Below are 19,450 nucleotides of genomic sequence, written 5' to 3'. Positions count from 1 at the left end.
AATTGTACTATTTTTGAAAATGTTGAAATGCGTTTCTCATTATCCAAGAGAAAAGAAAATCAGTCACATAGAGTATTCGCTTTTGCAATTGCTTTATTTTCATTTGAAGATTGTGGTCGCTTCGAGAAATTCTCTGGAGTATCTAAAAAGTTATTGTTTTTTTTGCTCAAAGGGAAAAGCCTTCATTGGATTTGATCTTATTTACTCTAAATGCATAAAACATGAATGAAAAAGGGGTTACTGATTGGTTTTTATGTACGTGAATTGTTTTTTGGTGAAGATAATGAAAAATTCAAGAATTCGTTGAAAATCAATTTGAGGTAATATGATTATAACGAGTAACATTTTGAACGACTAGGAATTGATGTAAGAGGTAATGAAATTCATAAATTTTAGCCGGAAAAATCGTTCCCATTTAAAATGATATTTTTTTCTATCAAAAATCATTTTCTATTGAGGTTCAAATGTGAATTAGTTTAAAAAACTCATTTTTCTTTCTTTTTTATAGGAAAGAGGTGAATAAAGGAGAGAAGCTATTTCTATCTAATAGTCGTCATCCAATTGATTAAGCATTTAATGGTGGAAATCAACATATATATTGCAGCTCAAGTGAGGATTTTTTTAACTATCTACTTTTAACTTATATAAGAGCAGTGCGCTACAAATTAAGCAAAGATGTGGAAATCACATAAATTATAATTGCATTTACTTAATAAACTTGTCTTTATTTTTTAGATTAACTACTCATTTATTTGATAAACTTGTCTTTTTTTACCTTCTTTTTTTAATTCTAAGAATCCTTTTAGTAGCTTATTTCTAGCTATCACCCCTTCAAGGGCCTAGGTTCACCAACCAGTATTGAATGTCAAACTAGATTTTTGAAGCAGAACAAATAGGCAACTTCAATATTGAGGATGATAATATATGTAAAAATATTCTAGGAATGGGTGACAAAATTATCAATTGAAAACACAGTTATCAATTTACACACACAAACGACAGTTATCAATTTAGTAGCCAATATAAATGATTTTTTAAATCATCATAACTTCTTTTCAAACGAAACAAAATAAATGGATTATGAAACAGAAAAGTCCATACTTTTACTTTATGTAAAAAGTGGAAAGATGATATTTTGGTCAAACTTTGTATATAAATTTTAGTCGGGTACCTTAAGATGTTTTCTAGGTCAGACGCAACCTGCCCGCTGAGTTTTTAATTAATATCCTATCCTTGTCCCAAAATATAAAAAATATTTTTGCATGACTTAAAGGGTATATTACGCATAAGCAGTGATTTATATTATTGTATTTAAAAAAAATCGTAAAAATTCGTGATTTTTCTTTAAGAGGTAGCACTCAAAATTTTTATAATATGTTTATTCAGTCAATTTCGTAATGCTAATACTCAAAAATATAAATGAAGCGATTTAATTGTTCCGAACATGGCAATTTTAGATTGTTTTTCTGTTTAAGGATTGGTTCTTTTATTATGGACGACCAAAATCCTGTAATGTTATTTAGAAATTTTTCAACGGTATTTTAATATAGATTTTATTCTATAGAAACATCGATATTTTAGACTCGATCATTGCACTCGTATAGACCAAGTACTATAAAAAATTGTTATTTTAGATTCTATATTTCAAGTTCCAACGAGCTATATCACCATTTAATGCTTTTGCCTGCGTGTCAGTAATCCTTTCTCAATAATTTTTTCCATTCAATATATTAATAAGTAACAATTTATAACTAAATAAATTACAGTGCAACCATTCTACTTTTAAATAGCAAGCATTTTTTTAAAATCTTGATCGTCGCAGCATTTAAAGAATCGCTTTAAACATTATTTTTTGTTTCAATAATTTTGAATTGATCTGACTGAAAAGAATATTAACAATCCTAAGTACTAAGCTATCTTATTGTTTCATTGTTTGAAGCTCTTGGAGCTATACTTTGAAGTTACGTGAAATATATATTGTTGGCTATTTATTTAACCTTTGATTATTAGAAAAAAGTGTTATTTTGCTTTGTTTTATTTTATGTGTTGCTGTGACGTGATTTGGCACAGTTACAGATATAAGTTTCAAAACAGTCTAATGACACAGAAATATCTTATGGCATCGGAGATAAAATAAATAGCTAACTTTTTGGCAGCTATCCCGCTTCGCATTTCATGCTATAAAGTTAAGCGATAAGTTATAATTATCCAAGATAAATCATATCGAGTAAAAAAAATGATATCCCTTTATTGTTGTGTGTCATTATAGAGAAAAAATGTAATTTAAGATTTAATGGCTCTCATTATTTAAAATGTTAAAAAAAATGCTAAATAAATTTAGTTTTCGCTATTCATTTACATTAGATTATATAATTAGAGTATATAATTAATGATCATGTTAATTCCATTTGTTATACGCTATTTGATATCTGCGCTTTTTTGTGACAAGTTCTACATATCAGAATATGCGAAGTATATCAAAACCGTTTCAGTCTATTTTTAAAATTTTTATAGAGACATAAAACATGTTAAACAAATTGATTAGAGTCTATGCATTTGATTTTTTCACACTGTATAAAATTGTTTACGTTGCCAAAATAGTGTTTGCTTATTGTTAATTACCGGGACTCAAAATAACAACCTTAATAATCAAATTGCGAAAAATAGAAGGAAATAGAATTGTTAAGTTTGTCGCGTTCTGCTTAGGAAACGACATATTTATTACAAACAAGTATTTCAATTAGTAATAAAGTTCATCAACAGAGGGTACTGCTGACTAGGAAAAATAAATCAATATTTTCTGCTAAAATATTTACACGGATGATGGACTGTTAATTTTATATTTTGATGCTGAATATATCACATTGCTGCAAATGATATTGTTACTTTTATTATCCAATGATTAAAGTTTTAAATCAATGAGGGGAAAAATTTAGCTTCCAAAACATGACTCAGGAAAAAGTATATATCTGTCTCATTAAATTTTTTACTTAGTTGTTTTTTTTATTCGTCTGTCAATTTAAGTACGAAAATTATGAAAATATTTTAAGCTAAGTTGCTGTTAATAGACGTCAATAACACACGCTATACGCGTTAATTAAAATTGGTCATAACTACCAGAATATTGTAAAATTTACCATGTTTCTGGCTCTAACGCAAATCGGAAATTTTGACCGAATTGCTTTGGTAATGATTATGTCAAAATTAGTAAAATATGGTTTTATAATATGTGATAAAGTTTAGTAATTTTTATAATGATACCTTAGATCATGACAAACAAATTATTTTTCTGTAATATGTACTTTCCAATTCTGTATTTTTTACTAAATGTGTGGAAATACGAACGATAATTTTGAAAGCCAGAATTTTCAGGTAAACCGTTACCATATAAACAGAAAAAATACCCAATGGATAGTTTAAATACTGTACATTTTGATTTTATTAAGCTGAGTAATTTATATATATATATATATATATATATATATATAGATAGATGGATAGATAAATAACAAATTTTCTTCGCTTTTAAAAAAAAATAAAGACTGTTTGAAGTCATTATAAGACAGAAGAATAACAAACTTCTAAAAAGTCTTAAATTGTAAGCATGGAAAATTAAAACTTTATAAATTAATTAAAATTTTAAGACAAATATGTGTTGATCTCTCTGTAAGCTTATGCTATATTAATGAACTTATACGTATCGATTCAATTATTTTGTCTATGTTTTTTTAACATTTAAAGGGCTCGATAAAATTCTAGTCTTGACTGAAAGGCCAAGCAGTTTCGTGTTCATCAAATAAATTCTACTTAGTTGTTGACTGCGATAAATCGAGGTCATACTTCAAGAGTTGATCTAAGTAGAAGCTGAACTATATTTTACAACTTTTCGAGTAAATGCTATTTTTCAAGACAAAGCTGATTTACTCACTTCCGTCAGCTACATTTTTACTTTACTTGTTGTGAAGTTTATTTCTTAAATTTTTTTAAAGGTATTATGTCGATCCTTCTTAGCTTATTTCAAAGTCAATAATAGGACAGTAAAATAAACACTGAGAAATATATCAAGTTTGCAAATTAGAATTATTGTTTTAAGTATAATTATTTTTAAACATAGGAATTTTTGCCTACACTAGAAATAATATTAAATCAACATGATGAATTTTTCATGAAACATAATTAAACTTTCAGCAAAAAATATAAAATTTAATAGTAATTAAAAGCAATGACTTTAATTATTACGTGCAAAATGTTCGATGTCTTTTTAAAAATGCCTGAATTCACTTTCTGCTACAGGGTTCAAACTGATAAAATATTACTTTCTTAAATTAGCATTATTATTTGCTAAGCAATTGATGTTACTTTTGATCATTTATCTAGACTAGTTACTTTAGACTGGTTACTAGTTACTAGACTATTTACTATGTTGCTTTTGATTACTTATCTATCTCAGACTAGACTATTTTAGGTCTAACTTAGTTCTTATTCTTTTGGTGGCATTGCAAATGAGAAAATTTGTAAAAATAATTTTTCTTTTATGTCATTTTTGTGTTTTATAAAATATCAAAACAATGATTACTGGTAAAATTGCGATTTTCTTAGTGTGTACCTTAAAAGGTACCCATACTTAAGGCACTTTTCTAAGTTACTTAAAATTTATCTAGGGTGTTTCGAGTATAAATTTTTTTGCGAAGAAAGAGGGTGGTAAAAACAATATTTTTTATTTAATTGAGTGAGATTGTCCTTTGTGTGTTAGTAAGTTCATAGTGGCCTATACGTTAAATGGGGTGTTACGTAAGCTAGTTTAAATGATCTTGAGCTATGAGAAATAAAATAATAATAGGGTTAACTTTTGATATTAGAAAAATGTAAAAATTTTTATCAAAAATAAGTCAATGATAAACATTTAGTTAACATTAGAATGCATCTTTACTGGCCTTCAAAATGAACAGCGTAACTATTTAATTAAAACTTTTAATCGACGCCTCATACATAAATTGTTAAATAAACACTGCTTAGTAGGTGAAATATAATATTTATTTAAGCGTATCAGAACATTGAGCATGACATATTACTATCCCTTTGTAATTGGAATTCAAGATTGGCGTTGATTGGTAAATCAGTGATGAATTGTTAGCTCTTCAAATTTAATTTGTCACTGTCATTTCTGCTTTCGCTAATTTAGTATAACAATTAGACTAATGTCGATGAATTTGTCAACGTAGATATGCTGGCAACAACCACGTTTCAGTTTTGAACTAATTATGTTTTAATTCAACTCATTCAACAGTATGACACTTTACGTGCGCATTATTCGTTTTCTAAGCATTTAAAGTAACTTTCATACGTAACTTTAAACTCCACACAACTTGCGTTTGCAAGCTTTTCTCTATAAGTTAAGAATAAAAGAACTTTATTGGAAGTCCATTTAAAACGATTAAAATTAATTTTTATTCTGTGTAAAAATTAGATTTTAAAAATTGAATTCCTTATTAAAACGTTGGTATTTGTTATTAACTTGACAATATTGATATAAGTTATTGTAAAGATATAAGATAAGCTGCTGAATACTTTACGAAAATTAGAAAATTAGTTTTTACGAATTACTCAATTGATCATTTCAATTACACTTCTCCATTTTTAAAAATTTTATGTTTGTTAGAGTAAATAGTATTGATATTCCAGTTTTTAGATTTTTTCACAGGTATTTTCATAACTTATAAACCGCTTTTTTAATATTATGGAATTTTTGTAAATTTTAATGTCTTAACGAAATCGCACTTGTTTCTTCAGGAATAAAATATTAGACTATGTTGAAAAATTAAAGTAATCGAATTAATAGTTAATAATAAAAAGATCAAAAAGCGCTTATTTTGTGATGAAAGTATTAAAAGATTACAATAATGAAGTAAGCAGGTTTTTATTTTTCTTCTCTTATCTTTACAATGACTTTCAGCTCGAAAAATACGTTTCAAAGAGTCATAGAAAGAAAAATTCAATTTTATTATTTTCTAATTGGTGTTTCTTTTAGAACCTGATTTGTTATTTTATACACAATTGGTACTGAAGTTATTCCAGGAACAAAAACAACCAAAATATTAAGAATGAGCTGATTATGTTATTTTTAAAAAAATACATTGCGAACTCATTAACAAAAGTTTAATCAATAAAAAAATATTATTTTTTATTTAAATTAATATATTGAACCTGTATTTCTGAGGTTATGTTTAAAATGTCTAGCTTGTTTGTTGCTAAAATTAATTTTATTTATTAAATTTCTACTGTCTAAACTTCTCAATGAATACCATACTAGTTTTCTCTATCTCAAAAAAGTTAAAATATAAAAAGAAATTCATTTAAAATCAAGACAACTTCTCTTCTTTGAATGATCTCTCGATCTCTTTCGTTCCATAAAAAAATTCCTAGGTACGTGATACTTCAAAAATTTCGGTACGATAGTTCTATTAGTTGCCTTGCAGTGGCCCTCGCATCGGCCGGGGGAGTAAGTTTAAAGAAATATAAAGATCTCACTTTTATTACATTCTTTCGAAAAAATCTGTTTTTTACGACAGCTTCAGTTGTAGTAATTCTTTATGATCGGTTGGTAACAAATCCAATGAGCTACGTGACACTAACGTTCAATTTTTGGCAGATTTTTTTCGAAAGAAAGAACATGTCGTCGATTCGATAAAAATGAAATTAAAGATATTCCCTCAAATTCACTCAACCTCTTGAAAATGAAATCAGAAAATCAAAGGTTGGCTTGCCACTAATACTAAACTACAATATCTAAGCCTAAGGGCGGACTTGAGCCTAAACTTATAAAAAAATGCTTTTAGATATTAAGGATAAAAGTATAGAAGATTAAGGGGTGAGAAGACCATGCCTTAGAGGGGTATCAGATAACAATGGAGTTGAGAAACCCAGACAATTAGCTGAAAATGTAATTTTCAAGAAAAACTGAGAAAACGTTTCGGTTGAAATTTTTTTTAGTTTCATCGCATTATTTTTACCAATTTTCACCTCTAACCATGGCCAAAAAGTAACTGTCACGGTGAAAAACGATTTCGATTTTGTACGTGAAACGCAATTTAATGTTTAACAATCTAACCCGCTTCTGTCTCTTGGGATCTAAATAAAGAGATAGGGAGGAAATTGAAGGTTTTCGCATGCCTAGGCGTTTTTTTTTGTTGTTGTTCCCAAGTTTTCTTTATATATTTAGTTATTCTTTAGTGAATAAAGTCTGATAAATTTTCATGAAAGAGATTACATGGTTTTCTCAAATTTCGATTTTATGTATTTGAACGTGATTTCTTTATGTGCATATCTTATCTGAGTTCGTGTATTTCAAAAGAAATTGCTTTCACCAACTTTAAGTTAAACTTCTTTTAATCCTCTGGTTGGTAACTACTGTTTTTTCTCTAAATAAAATTAGCCTATATTTAGGTAACCTCACGCTTAAATATTTTTTTTTTACCATATTAATATTATAATCGGAGTTCGCTGTTTCCTTTAATTGACTTATGCTTTTATAAAAACGCACCGGTGGCATAACCAAGACCGGTGGCATAAACTACATGCGACGTACTAACAGTCTTATGAACATACTTTGCGAACCAATAATTAATATTATATATATATAAATATATATACATATATATATATATATATATATATATATATATATATATATATATATATATATATATATATATATATATATATATATATATATATATATATATATATATATATATATATATATATATATATATATATATATATATATATATATATATGTATATTGTAAATTAGTTAAAAAAAATTAGAAATAATAAAGTAAACGAACTTACAAATACAAAGCAAAATAAAAACGTTGAGAGTAAATTGACTAATTTAACAGTTTATGAAATCGCAAAAAATATAGGATCAAGCTTATAGCTTGCAGGTAAGGTTAACAAGATTGGTAAAAATATAGGAATTCAAAAATTAGTGCTGACATCTTTACTAAACAGAACGTTAATATTATTTATCCATAATAAGATGATAAAGATTCATAATAATCCATAGTAAGCTTATCCATAATAAGATTATAAGATTCAAATTATTATAAAGTAGAAATCTTTTGATTAAATCATTAAAAAATTATTGATATTGCAATGAAACAAATATATATCTTTAAGGCCTGTAGCCCTAGAGAATCAATTTATTCAGTTAAATTTTTAAACTTGATATTTTTCAATAAAATTCCTTTGAAACGGGATTCGGATATTACTACTATCTTGTTTTATTTAATTTTGAAGCTCTAGTCTTAATACAAAATTATGTTTAAAAAAATCAGCTTTAGCATTAAAAAAATGTTATAGGCTTATCATTTAAGTTGAAAGAAATTTCATTATCGAGAAGAATTGAGAAATAGAGATGTGACTATATTTTTTTTTGTAACTAATTCATTCTTGAATAAAAATGCCCTGAGGATAGGATAATCTACTGAGGTTTATAGTTTCTTAATGCTAATTGGAAACATTAAAATTCACTTAAACTTAATAGAATAGCACAAATGGAAATCAAATATTCAATATTTATTCCTAAACAGCGCAATAAGCTAATTTAAAATTAACTGAAGCATATATTTCTCTCTCTATATTTAAAAACAACGATAAAGTAATTTTCTAAATTTCTTTAAACATTTAAAAAAAAGTCGTTTATATTAAGAGCCACGTTTCAACTCATCAGCTTAATTAAACATTAGGGGTTTCAAAAAGAAGAATCACGAAAACTTCTGTTTACTGAAAGTCCGATTAAGAAAAGTAAAACCGGTTTTATTTTACTCAGTTAAGTTTATCTTAATGTAAGTCAACCTAAAGCTTTAAATGTAGCAAGCTGCCCCGATCTTCATTTGGCATCGATCTACGAAGCATCCGCTTGAATACGAAGTAAGGAATTCGTACGTGATCGCTTAACACAGTGTTTTTCTGATAGGGCTCTTGTTGGAAGCATTAAGAACCTTTTAAAGCAGTTACTGTTATTGTAAGAGACTTGTAGGTTTTCTGTAGATACTAAGGGAGCTAATGAACAGAGAAACAAATATTTAAGTTCTTTATTGTTACTTGGTACTTCTTACTTATACTCTTCAAAAGGATTAAAGAAATGTTTTTACGTGAATTATATTTTTTCTTGCCTTGAATAACAACAAGGCAAAAAAAGGAAAACACAATACAAATGAATTATGTGGAAATGGATGATCTATATTGATTTAGATCAATTTGTGATTAACTTAACCTTGTTGGAAATAGGTATCATCAAATAGAAGACATTATTTTTGGGGTCTTTGCTTAAGTCATTATTTAATTGCTCATAAGCTACAGAAAATCAAACATCTATTGCAAGGAGAAAATGAGGCAACGGCTGATATAAAATTTTATTAGTCACGCATGTGTTCGATTGAATTCTCGCTGAAAAAAGAAATCAATTTTGGATAGATCATAGCGAAGACAAAATTTTATTTCAATAAAACCCTCCAGGGATAAAATCTCGTGGGAAATCAGCTAGAAAAATCCAAAGCTTTATTGTCTCGGTCACCGATCATTTATGTCTACTAGGCATCTGGATTGCTGATTCAAAGCTTCAAGATTGAGTAAATGGATCTATGTTGATTTATATCAATTTATGATTAACGTGACCTTGTTGAAAACAGAATGGAAGAAATTATTGGTGTGGCATTTGCTTAAGGGAATCTTTTCTTGCTTATAGGCTGGAGCAAATAAAACATCTTTGTCATGAGAAAACGAGGTAACAGCAGGTATAAAAAATCAATAGTCACGTATGTGTTCGGTTGAAATCTCACTGTAAAGAAATAAATTTTAGACTGTTCATAGCTAAGTCTAAACTTTATTTGAATAAAACCCTCGGGGACAAAATGTCGAGGGAAATTAGCTTGAAAAACCCAAAGATTTAACGTCTCTGGTACCGATCATTGATCTCTAATAGGCATCTGATTTGGGGATTCAATGCTTCAATTTTGAGTAAATAGATCTATGTTGGCTTAGACCAATTTGTGATTAACTTGATCTTGTTGGAAATAAATATCATCAAGCAGAAGAAATTATTTTTATAGGAAAAGTTTAAGTGAGTCTTTAAATGTTTGAAAGCTACGTCAGATTAAACATTCATGGTAATGATAAAACGGGGCAACAGCAGGTATGAGAATCTGATATTCAAGTATGTGTTTGGCTTAAATCCTGTTTAAAAAGCAAATCAATTTTGAACAGATCATAGGGAAGACAAAATTTTATTTGAATAAAGCACTCCGTGAACAAAATCTTGCAGGGAATTAAATCAAAAGAAGATTAATCTTTATTGTCTCTGGCACAGATAATCGATCTCTACTAGACATCTGGATTGCTAATTGAATGTTTCAATTAGCAATCAATGGTAACTTTGCAAAGAACGGAGTTGAGACTCAGAATTCTGGCAGTAGTGCTCCTCAGAACTTGTGCACATTCTTTGATTCTTTGTGATAGCAATAAGTGATAAAAATAAAAATTCATTTGTTGTATTAAGTAAAAATAATTTCCTTTACTAATGTAAATGTTCAATACCTGATAAAAACATACCTTAAAACAGATTGTTTTTATAGTCAAAACTGCTTGGCAATTTCAAAGAACGCATTCACCTTCCACAGACATTAATGCTAAAAGCTTGGGGTCAAAAAACGAGTTATGTGAACATAACTTCAGCTGCTCATATTGCTCCACTTCAGCAATACAGTAACTTTTATAGATATCAGCGAGACAGATACTCTTGGAAAATTAATTTTATTAGGTCCTTTTGATTCATTAAATAGCTTTGTTCCGTTAGAGATGTATATGGATGAAACATGAAAAATTTGTAAAATAGCAAAGCGTAAACGTTTTGAGTTGTTGCCAATCACCTTGAGAATTGAATTAATGCAATAATGTAAAATTGCGTTAAATAACATCGTGTCATGTTGTAATTAGAATTCTATTTTTTATTTAATGAACAATTATTAGCAAAAAATTGCGAATTTGGATTGCAGTACGTGACAAATATACAATGCAAATACTCGGTTGAAAGAGTTAAAATAAATTTGCAGTTGGAAATGGGTGAGGTTTTATTTTAAATGAATATAGAGTCGTTATTATTGATAAATTAAAAAGTTGAATCTATTTTAAGTGAAGACGAATTAAGTGAATAAGCATGTCAGAGCAATATTTTAATCTGACATTAGCCTCGCTAGGATAGAATCTCCGAAAGCAGAATTTCATACGACTAAAATATGAATAAATTAATGTTAGGTGAATATGAAATATTTCGAGTAGGGAACGGTGGATACAGCTGTAAAATCTTTTTTGATTTTTCTCCCTAGAGATTCTCTACTGATGAAATAAAAGCATTTTAATGATATAATATTTTAGGTTCATCCTTAAGATGAATGGTACTAAGTATTAATGCTCTCCCATTATATGTTGACAAGTAATAAGAGAAACGAAAAAGGAAGTGGAGTGTTATAACATATTCCACAGGAGGGAATAGTTGTATTTAGTATGGAAGTAAAATGGTAACAAAATTGAAATAAAAGATAGGGATTCTCGTATAAGATTAAAACATAGACTTCGGAAATAAAAGACAATCCCTGTTTTCGGTATAAAGACAGGACAAGAATAAAGTAGAGTTCGACAAGAATAAAGTAAATATTATTAAATTTTCTTGACCCATCATAAATTTAATATCAGGCACAGACTTCAATTTTACAGTCGATGTCAATAAACGACTTTTTTGGAGGGGGGAGGATTCAACAAACATACTTCATGTTCCCATCTTTTTCAATCATGGTGCTGCAGCCACTTAGATCTGTTGTTCTTGTAGCTATCACTGCACTAAAAATAAATACCGAGGTGTCTTTAACTGAGGTGTAATTTATTTTATATTATAACCGACATTAAAGGGCTGACCTAATTCCGAGTCTACGATTATCAATGTACAACTCCGCAGCTTTGTAATTTTGAATCCTACCCAGAAGACAAAGAGACTCCTGGCTCACGCATTGGGACAAACTAGCCTCCATGGCCATTTTATGAAACTAACTAGAGTTTTCGCATTTGCGTTACATGGAGAGGAAAGACACGAACACCTATCACGGTTAGCCTGGTGGCAAAGGGATTCCGACCCATGATCCGGATATTTAGCGTCAGCACTTTGGTGGGTGCAAACTGGGAGCAGAATTTGTATCAACCAACTACCGTTGAACTTACGTCACTCCATTGGGAGGCGAAAGCTCCCTCCCCTGAGCCACAGCAGCTCTCATTCGAGGTATGGAGTTACAGGTTACCGTTGGAAATACTTAGTTTGAATTGTCTTAAGAAAGAGTTGTAGTTTCAAAACTAAATTTCTTCTTAGCTGCCGCTCATTATATCACTTTTATTAGGCTGTTACAGTTATCCACACGCTAAGCAGTTTTTAAAATTTCCCTCCCTGCTCTGTATGCTTCTTTAAATGAATGCATTGAAACTACTGCGAAATTTATTATGATGTCATATTTCATGTTGGCTAAGAATACTTGATTAGTTACCTGATTTATAATTACTTCTTTTGATTAAAAATATAATTCTTATCTGATAAATGATTTTTGTTCTTTTTTTTTGGGGGGGGGGAGAGGGGTAAATCACGTGTCCCCAATACGTTCACTAATGATGACGCCATTAATTGCCATATGCTTATATTAATAATAAATAATTTACTGTTTTATTTCAAATAGAGTTTCTCTTGTTACAGCACAACTGTATCCATCTTTCCACAGTATAATACATTTTATGTTCGAGTTTTTTTACCATTTGAATGCGCGTGATAGGCGTCAGCAGCTTTTTCCATTTAACACAATGCTGAGTTATTTTTACTCAATAAGTTCCCTACAATAGCGATTTTGTTTCGGGTTTCAAGCATAACTTTTCTTGTCAGCTTATTCATGCTTAAAATTAGATGAATAAGGAGTTAAGTATTAAGAACTTGAACAATAGCCCTGTGTTCATTAACAGTGAAAAGAAAAAAATTTTGGACTCATAAGTTTTTTAAAATTCCGATTGTAAAAGTCGGTACCAATCTTGACTAACATGTATTTAACTTCCAATATTACCATTTTGATATGGAATTGATTTAAAAGTGTGTGAAAAGTAATGATCAGATAATATAGAGACTTGTATCCATGTACAAGCAGAAAAACTATTCTATCCTACTAAAATGTTACCATTAGTATGCTTATGTGCTTAAATTTCGTTCGTAACTGTAAAAAGTAAAAAAAAAAAAATTGAATGCAAAAAACATTAATTACCGTAACAGTTTTAAATAAATTATTCTCTCCCCCCCCCCCAATCTTATTTTCTATTCTCCATATTTTGAATTTTAAGTAAATGTTTGTTCTATAAAAAAATAAAATTTTGCATCTTGCTCTTTTTTAAATCTTAAATGCATTTTGTTAGATTTGAAAATGTATAAATATGAAAAAATTGTCTATAATTAATGTGACTATACGTCAGAGTGGCATTATTGATGAGAGTAACAACATTGATGAGATGACAATATTGATGCGGAATCGATATAACAGTATGTGGGGAATAATGATCAGATAATATATAGAATTTTATGCATGTACAAATAGGAAAACTATTTTATGCCACTAAATTGGTGTCATTAGTAGGCTTTTGGAGCTTAAAATTCGCTCATAATTTTGAGAAATAAAGCAAAAGAAATAGAATAAAAAAACATAGATTAACATAATAGTGGAAAATAAATTATTTCTCCCCAATTGTGTACCCTATACTTTTAATATTACATTAATGTAACGTCTTTTTTTTATTAGATTATTGTATAATTATTTATTCACATTTAAATTTTATCATGTTAGAACTTTTTAAAATGTATTAATAAAAAAAATATGATATATAATTTATGTTACCCTACCTCAGAGTCACATTAATAATACAATATGTAATTAATGGGATTCCAAAAGACATATTACTCAAAGCGCCGCTGAAACAAAATTATAATATTAGATGCGTAAATTTTCAAAGATTAGCTTATGTGATAAAATTTAAAATATTAACAACAATATTCCTTAAATTTTTAATAGTCTTTTATCAAATAGTATTGATCATGAAATTGCAGTTAGATTGCTGGTGGCATTGAAATTGCGCATTGTTATTCAATAAATTAAGTCACATAATTATACATTTCAAATATAAATTTCTTAATTAAAAAGTACTTTTTTGAGAGTCAAATGTTTTTACTGAAGCAAAGAAAAGTTGTCGCAAGAAAAATACTTTTGTCGGAATCCATTTCATTATAAATAAAGAAAAAGTCCTCAAAATGAGAATTATTTTAATAAAACAAACAAAAAGAGAGCAGTGAGATTAAATAACTTCACTCACCATTTTACATCCCCCTCATTTCGCTAGGATTTGTAATATCATGATAATATGTAAGATAACGATCTTGTTTTGCAAATCTCATTTAATTAAACCGATTTCATTAAAAGGAGTTCAGTAATTTAAATAAGATTTGCTATTTAACCCGTAAATGATTCTATTTTGTCGAGTATCATGTAATTATTTGCAACTGGCGCTAATATGTTCGCATTTCTTTTGTTTGTTTGCATGGTTGAGATTAATTCCAGAGAAGTTATTAAATATCCCTGGTTGTGTAATTGAGTTTATAAACTAAAATCCTTTTAATAACTATTCCATATTTGATTTAAGAATATTGAAAAACTACTAGCAATAGTTCATTGCTTCTTTATGGTCTTTATTGAAAATAATGTACAAATACTTTTGGTGTCATTAGTTTAAATTGAAAAAATTAAAAAAAATATTTATTGACTTTTTAGGCAATTACTTTGCGTTTTTTAAACATAATAAAAGCTTACTTTGTTTATCCATTTCTAAATTAAAACATTATTGGTTTATTTGTGATTTAATTTTAAGCAAATAGTAACTAGGCAATAGAAGGATTTTTTTGTCTCATTTTCTAGGGTAATGCATGTCAACAATATTTGTCATTTATCTTTTGTAATATTAAACTATACAAAGCAAAAATAAATAAATTACGTATTTTCTTTTTTATTGTACGTATTGTTTCTATAATTCTATGTCAATTGTCCTCCGTGATAAAATATTTTCTGGAAGGTTTAAGAAACTTTGCATGATTTTTCTTCAGAACATGTAAATTGGTAGACATTCTCAAATACTAAGAATTCAAAAATATTTGGGATTATTTGAAAAAAATAGTATTATAGAAATTAGTTAAATTTAGAAATTAGTTAAGTTTGGAAATTAGTTAATTAATAATTAGTTAAATTTAGAAATTAGTTAATTAATAATTAGTTAATTACTAAAACAGTATTTATGGAAAATACATAGCGTGTTTTTTTAAAAAAATAACTTTTGAGAAACGAAAAGTTCTACTCCGTCATATTTGTGCTTTATATTCTAAATTAGATTCTAAAAAATTCTAAAAACAATCGCATCATAAAATTTATACTTTATGGCTTTTAATGAGAAGTTATTTTCACCAGAATATTAATTCCATTTATCTTTTTTTTGGTTTTCATTTGCATTTTTGACAGGAATTTTACACGACTTTAATGTTTTTTCAAAATGCATGAATTTGTGCTTTGCACTATTTTAAAATATAAATAAATAAAAATATTTAAACTAAAAAGCATTTAGTATCTCAAACAAACAATTTACAATGTTAGAAAACAATAAAAAATGTAAAAACAATGTAAGGACTTAATAAGGATAACTTATCAAACGGTCATTACTATTGAAAGACGAAGAGACTAATTGTTGAGAAATCTTCATTAAATTTGTTTCACTCAAAATTTAGTTAATCTGTCTCTTAAATAGCATACTTTTGAAAAGTACGAAGATAAATATCCGATAATACAAAAAGCAAGGCAATTTTACGATTTTAATCACTCCCAGGAAAACATCTTACTGTTAACAGAACAATGCGGTTGCCATTTAAATCCAACTTAAAATGATTTTTTTTAATAAAATTATGTTTTGCCAAGGCCAAGTTGAAGTCGACTTGAATCATCATAAAATTTCCTTTGGCTTCTCCAATGATAATGATAGTAAAGTTTTCATCTGCCTATAAAATGAAATAAAGTTTCTCTCTACCAATTTATATGATTCATAAAATATTTCTGAAACTGAACTTAAAGACGTGGTTATTTCTATGAATAAACGGTGTTAAGGTAATTAGGAAAAAAATGAAGAAACAATTTCATTTTAATTTGCTAACTTTTATATAGATTTTTTTCTATACAGAAGTTGTTAAAAGTTTTTTTATTTTATTTTGCTTCTAATATTCTGTTAAACTATAAATTTATTCCATTTTGTTTTAAAAAAATTAATCAATTTTAACTAGTGAATCAAATTTAACTGGTGAGAATCTGATAAATAAGACATCTCATCAGTACATACCATCGAAAGAGCTACCTAATATTCTTCTTAAAACGGCATATGAGAAAAGTTATACTTTCTTTTGAAACTGCAGCAAGAAGACGTGCATAGTGGGCCAAACTTGATTTCCATGAATGATGTGCTGAGGTTCCAACGTCACAAGTGCTTTATTTGTGATTTTTGTGAATGCTTATCATCACCATGCTTATCTTCTCCATGATTTGGATAAGACTGGTAAATTGTAGAGCCTTCAAAATAGCTTTGTATCTTGCTTGGTTAAATTCAAAAGTATACCACTCGTGATAAGCACTCATATTGATCTTCAGACAAGCTCAGTCTTTTATTTTAAACCTTTTTTTTACATTTAAAAAAATTATTAATTATGACTTTGCCATACCAACCTTTCAATCACATAATCTTTTGTTAAAAAAAAGGAAAAAAAAAGCCTGACGTAGATGAGATAAAATTAAATTATTGGTACTATAATAAATGCTTAATTATTAATTCAACAAAAGATATAAATATTTATTACACGTTTCCCATTATTTGGTTCTTTTTAAGAAAAAGGGTGCAATTGGCCGTTAAGTTCGAAGAAAACTGCATTACTAAAACTCAAACAAAATATGAAGTATTGAAACGTGTTTTATCAAATTAGTTATAGAATTAGTATTCAGAAAACTATTATAAAATGTATATATTGCGGAGCAATTAATTCGTATAATACAGTCCTTGAAATTTTAAATATACGAATGCAAATAGTTTTGGTGAATTTAACTAATTGAGTCATATCAAGTATGCAAAGTTTGTTAGACAAGTAATATAGTAATTTTAGACATTTTATGAAAACTAGAAATGAAAATGTTTGTTAACTAGTCTTTATAACTAAACTAAAATTTTGAAATAATAATGAGAGCGTAAAATAGTAAACTCGGAATGATTTCTCATATACAGCTATACACAAAAGAGGTTAAACTACCTTTATTTTTAAACATATTTGTCAAGAGATTTTTAAATTTAAAATAATTCATAACTGTTTCTTTTTATTTTCAAATAATGCATCTCATTAAAGTCATAGGTAGAAATATTTGAATTGAAGTAGACAAATAGATATTAGATTTGAAAATATTTAATGTTTAGAAAAATCCATGAATTAAATTGTTGCATATTTCATCATTGATTTATGCGATAAAATTGTAATGGTTATTCTGCACATTCATTCCTAAAATACTCATCTAAAGTTAAAATATGAATAGTTGGTTATAGGTAGTTATAATATATATACACCGTATATATATATATATACACCGAAGAACCATTACATTATGACCACCCTCCATCTACAACAATGGGCTCGCCCAGGTTTTCATGATTTCTCGCCCAGGAACAATGTTTTCATGGGGCATATTAGGATTCATAATCCTTATAGAACAATCCCTAACGTCTGTAAGCTATTTGAACATAGTTGCAGACCAGGTTCACCCATTTATGGCAACAGTTTTTCCTGCGGTGGATGGTGTTTACTAACAGGATAATGCACCATGTCATAAGGGTCGAATCGTCATGGATTGGTTCGAGGAACATTCCAGTGACTTTCAAGTCATGTCTTGGCCCCCAAATTCACCTGACCTTAATCCAATAGAGCATTTGTGGTCCTACTTGAAAACCAAATTCGTGCTGCCACGCTAACCCCTCGCAATGTGAGGGAATTGCAGGACCAGTTGGTAGGCGCTTGGTACCAGATACCTCAGACGTCCTATCAGCACCTTGTGGAATCAATGCCACGGCGGGTGCTAGCAGTTTTGAGGGTTGAAGGTGGTCCTACATGTTATTAGCAGGGTGGTCATAATGTAATGGCTCTTCGGTGTATATGTGTGTGTGTTTGCGTGAGTGTATGTATGAGGAAGGAAATAATATATATAAAATATAATATAGAAATATTAAAACTTCTCTTTAAAAAATTTAATTTAATTAAAATTAAAAAAATATATAATATCGTCATCAGTTCGCACAGAAATAGTGCTCTCTAATGTTGTATTAATATAGCAAAATAAGATATATTAGTACAATTGCGTGAAAAGTACCAAAGAAAAGCTAGGAAGAAATCGATTAGCCGAAAAAAAATCGCAAAATTTCAAGAAAAATGGAAAATAATACACAAATAAGAACATGCGAGAAGGGAGAACAGATGTCATGTACCAGCGAATAGCTCACGAAAATGATTTAAAAATATATTTGTAACTAAGTTGCCAGATTACAAATTATGGAATTAAAGCTTAAATCGAGTGTCGCGCTTTAGTTTTTTAGGTGAGTTCATACTGAAGTGAAGAACAACATTTGATTTGCCTATTACCTTGGATAAGCCCAAAAATAGGATATCTGCAAGGTAATAATCCTTCTATTATTTCTATATATATATATATATATATATATATATATATATATATATATATATATATATATATATATATATATATATATATATATATACGTGTTTACGGCTACAAAAGTGATAATGCCAAAAAAAACGAGCTACATCATGTAACAAGCAGCTTACTGATGATTAAGTCCAAGATGTTCGATGTGCCCTCCGCTTGTTCCGCTACTAAATGGAAGTACTAAACGGCATGCAACACAACAGATCGGAGGGTATCTATACTGCTGCAATAGATGTGGTGTGTGATGATTGCCTTCAAGTAGACTAGATTCTCAATGCGCCTACTATAAACAACATTCTTCACGTATCTCCAAAGCCAGAAATCACACGAGCTTAGGTCAAAGGAATGTAGAGGCCACGGTGTTGGAAAATGGAAGCTTACGATCCTATCATCTCCGATATTAGCACTCAGCAGCTCCTCCATATGAGTATAAATATGCGGAGGAGTGCCCTCTTGCATGAATATTAAGTGATCCACCGTCAGACGCTGCTGAAGTGCCAGAAGGAAATGGTTGAGCAAAAGTGCTTCATACTGCTT

General features: G+C 28.6%; 1 protein-coding gene across 4 annotated transcripts in view; it reads left to right on the top strand.

The window, feature by feature from the left end:
• The window catches only part of LOC107443766 (glutamate-gated chloride channel), a 181,883-nt gene that overhangs the window by 57,971 nt on the left and 104,462 nt on the right, over positions 1 to 19,450 (top strand). For all 4 annotated transcript variants that reach the window (XM_016057734.4, XM_016057732.4, XM_071187492.2 and 1 more), the window contains one exon: positions 509 to 609. The gene's annotated coding sequence lies outside the window, so the exon portion shown is untranslated. The remainder of the gene's footprint in view (positions 1 to 508; positions 610 to 19,450) is intronic.

This window comes from Parasteatoda tepidariorum, chromosome 11, assembly GCF_982258835.1.
Source record: "Parasteatoda tepidariorum strain Cologne lab strain chromosome 11, Ptep-v5.0, whole genome shotgun sequence".
NCBI classification, from domain to species: domain Eukaryota; kingdom Metazoa; phylum Arthropoda; class Arachnida; order Araneae; family Theridiidae; genus Parasteatoda; species Parasteatoda tepidariorum.
This window is presented reverse-complemented; position numbering and strand designations above follow the sequence as displayed.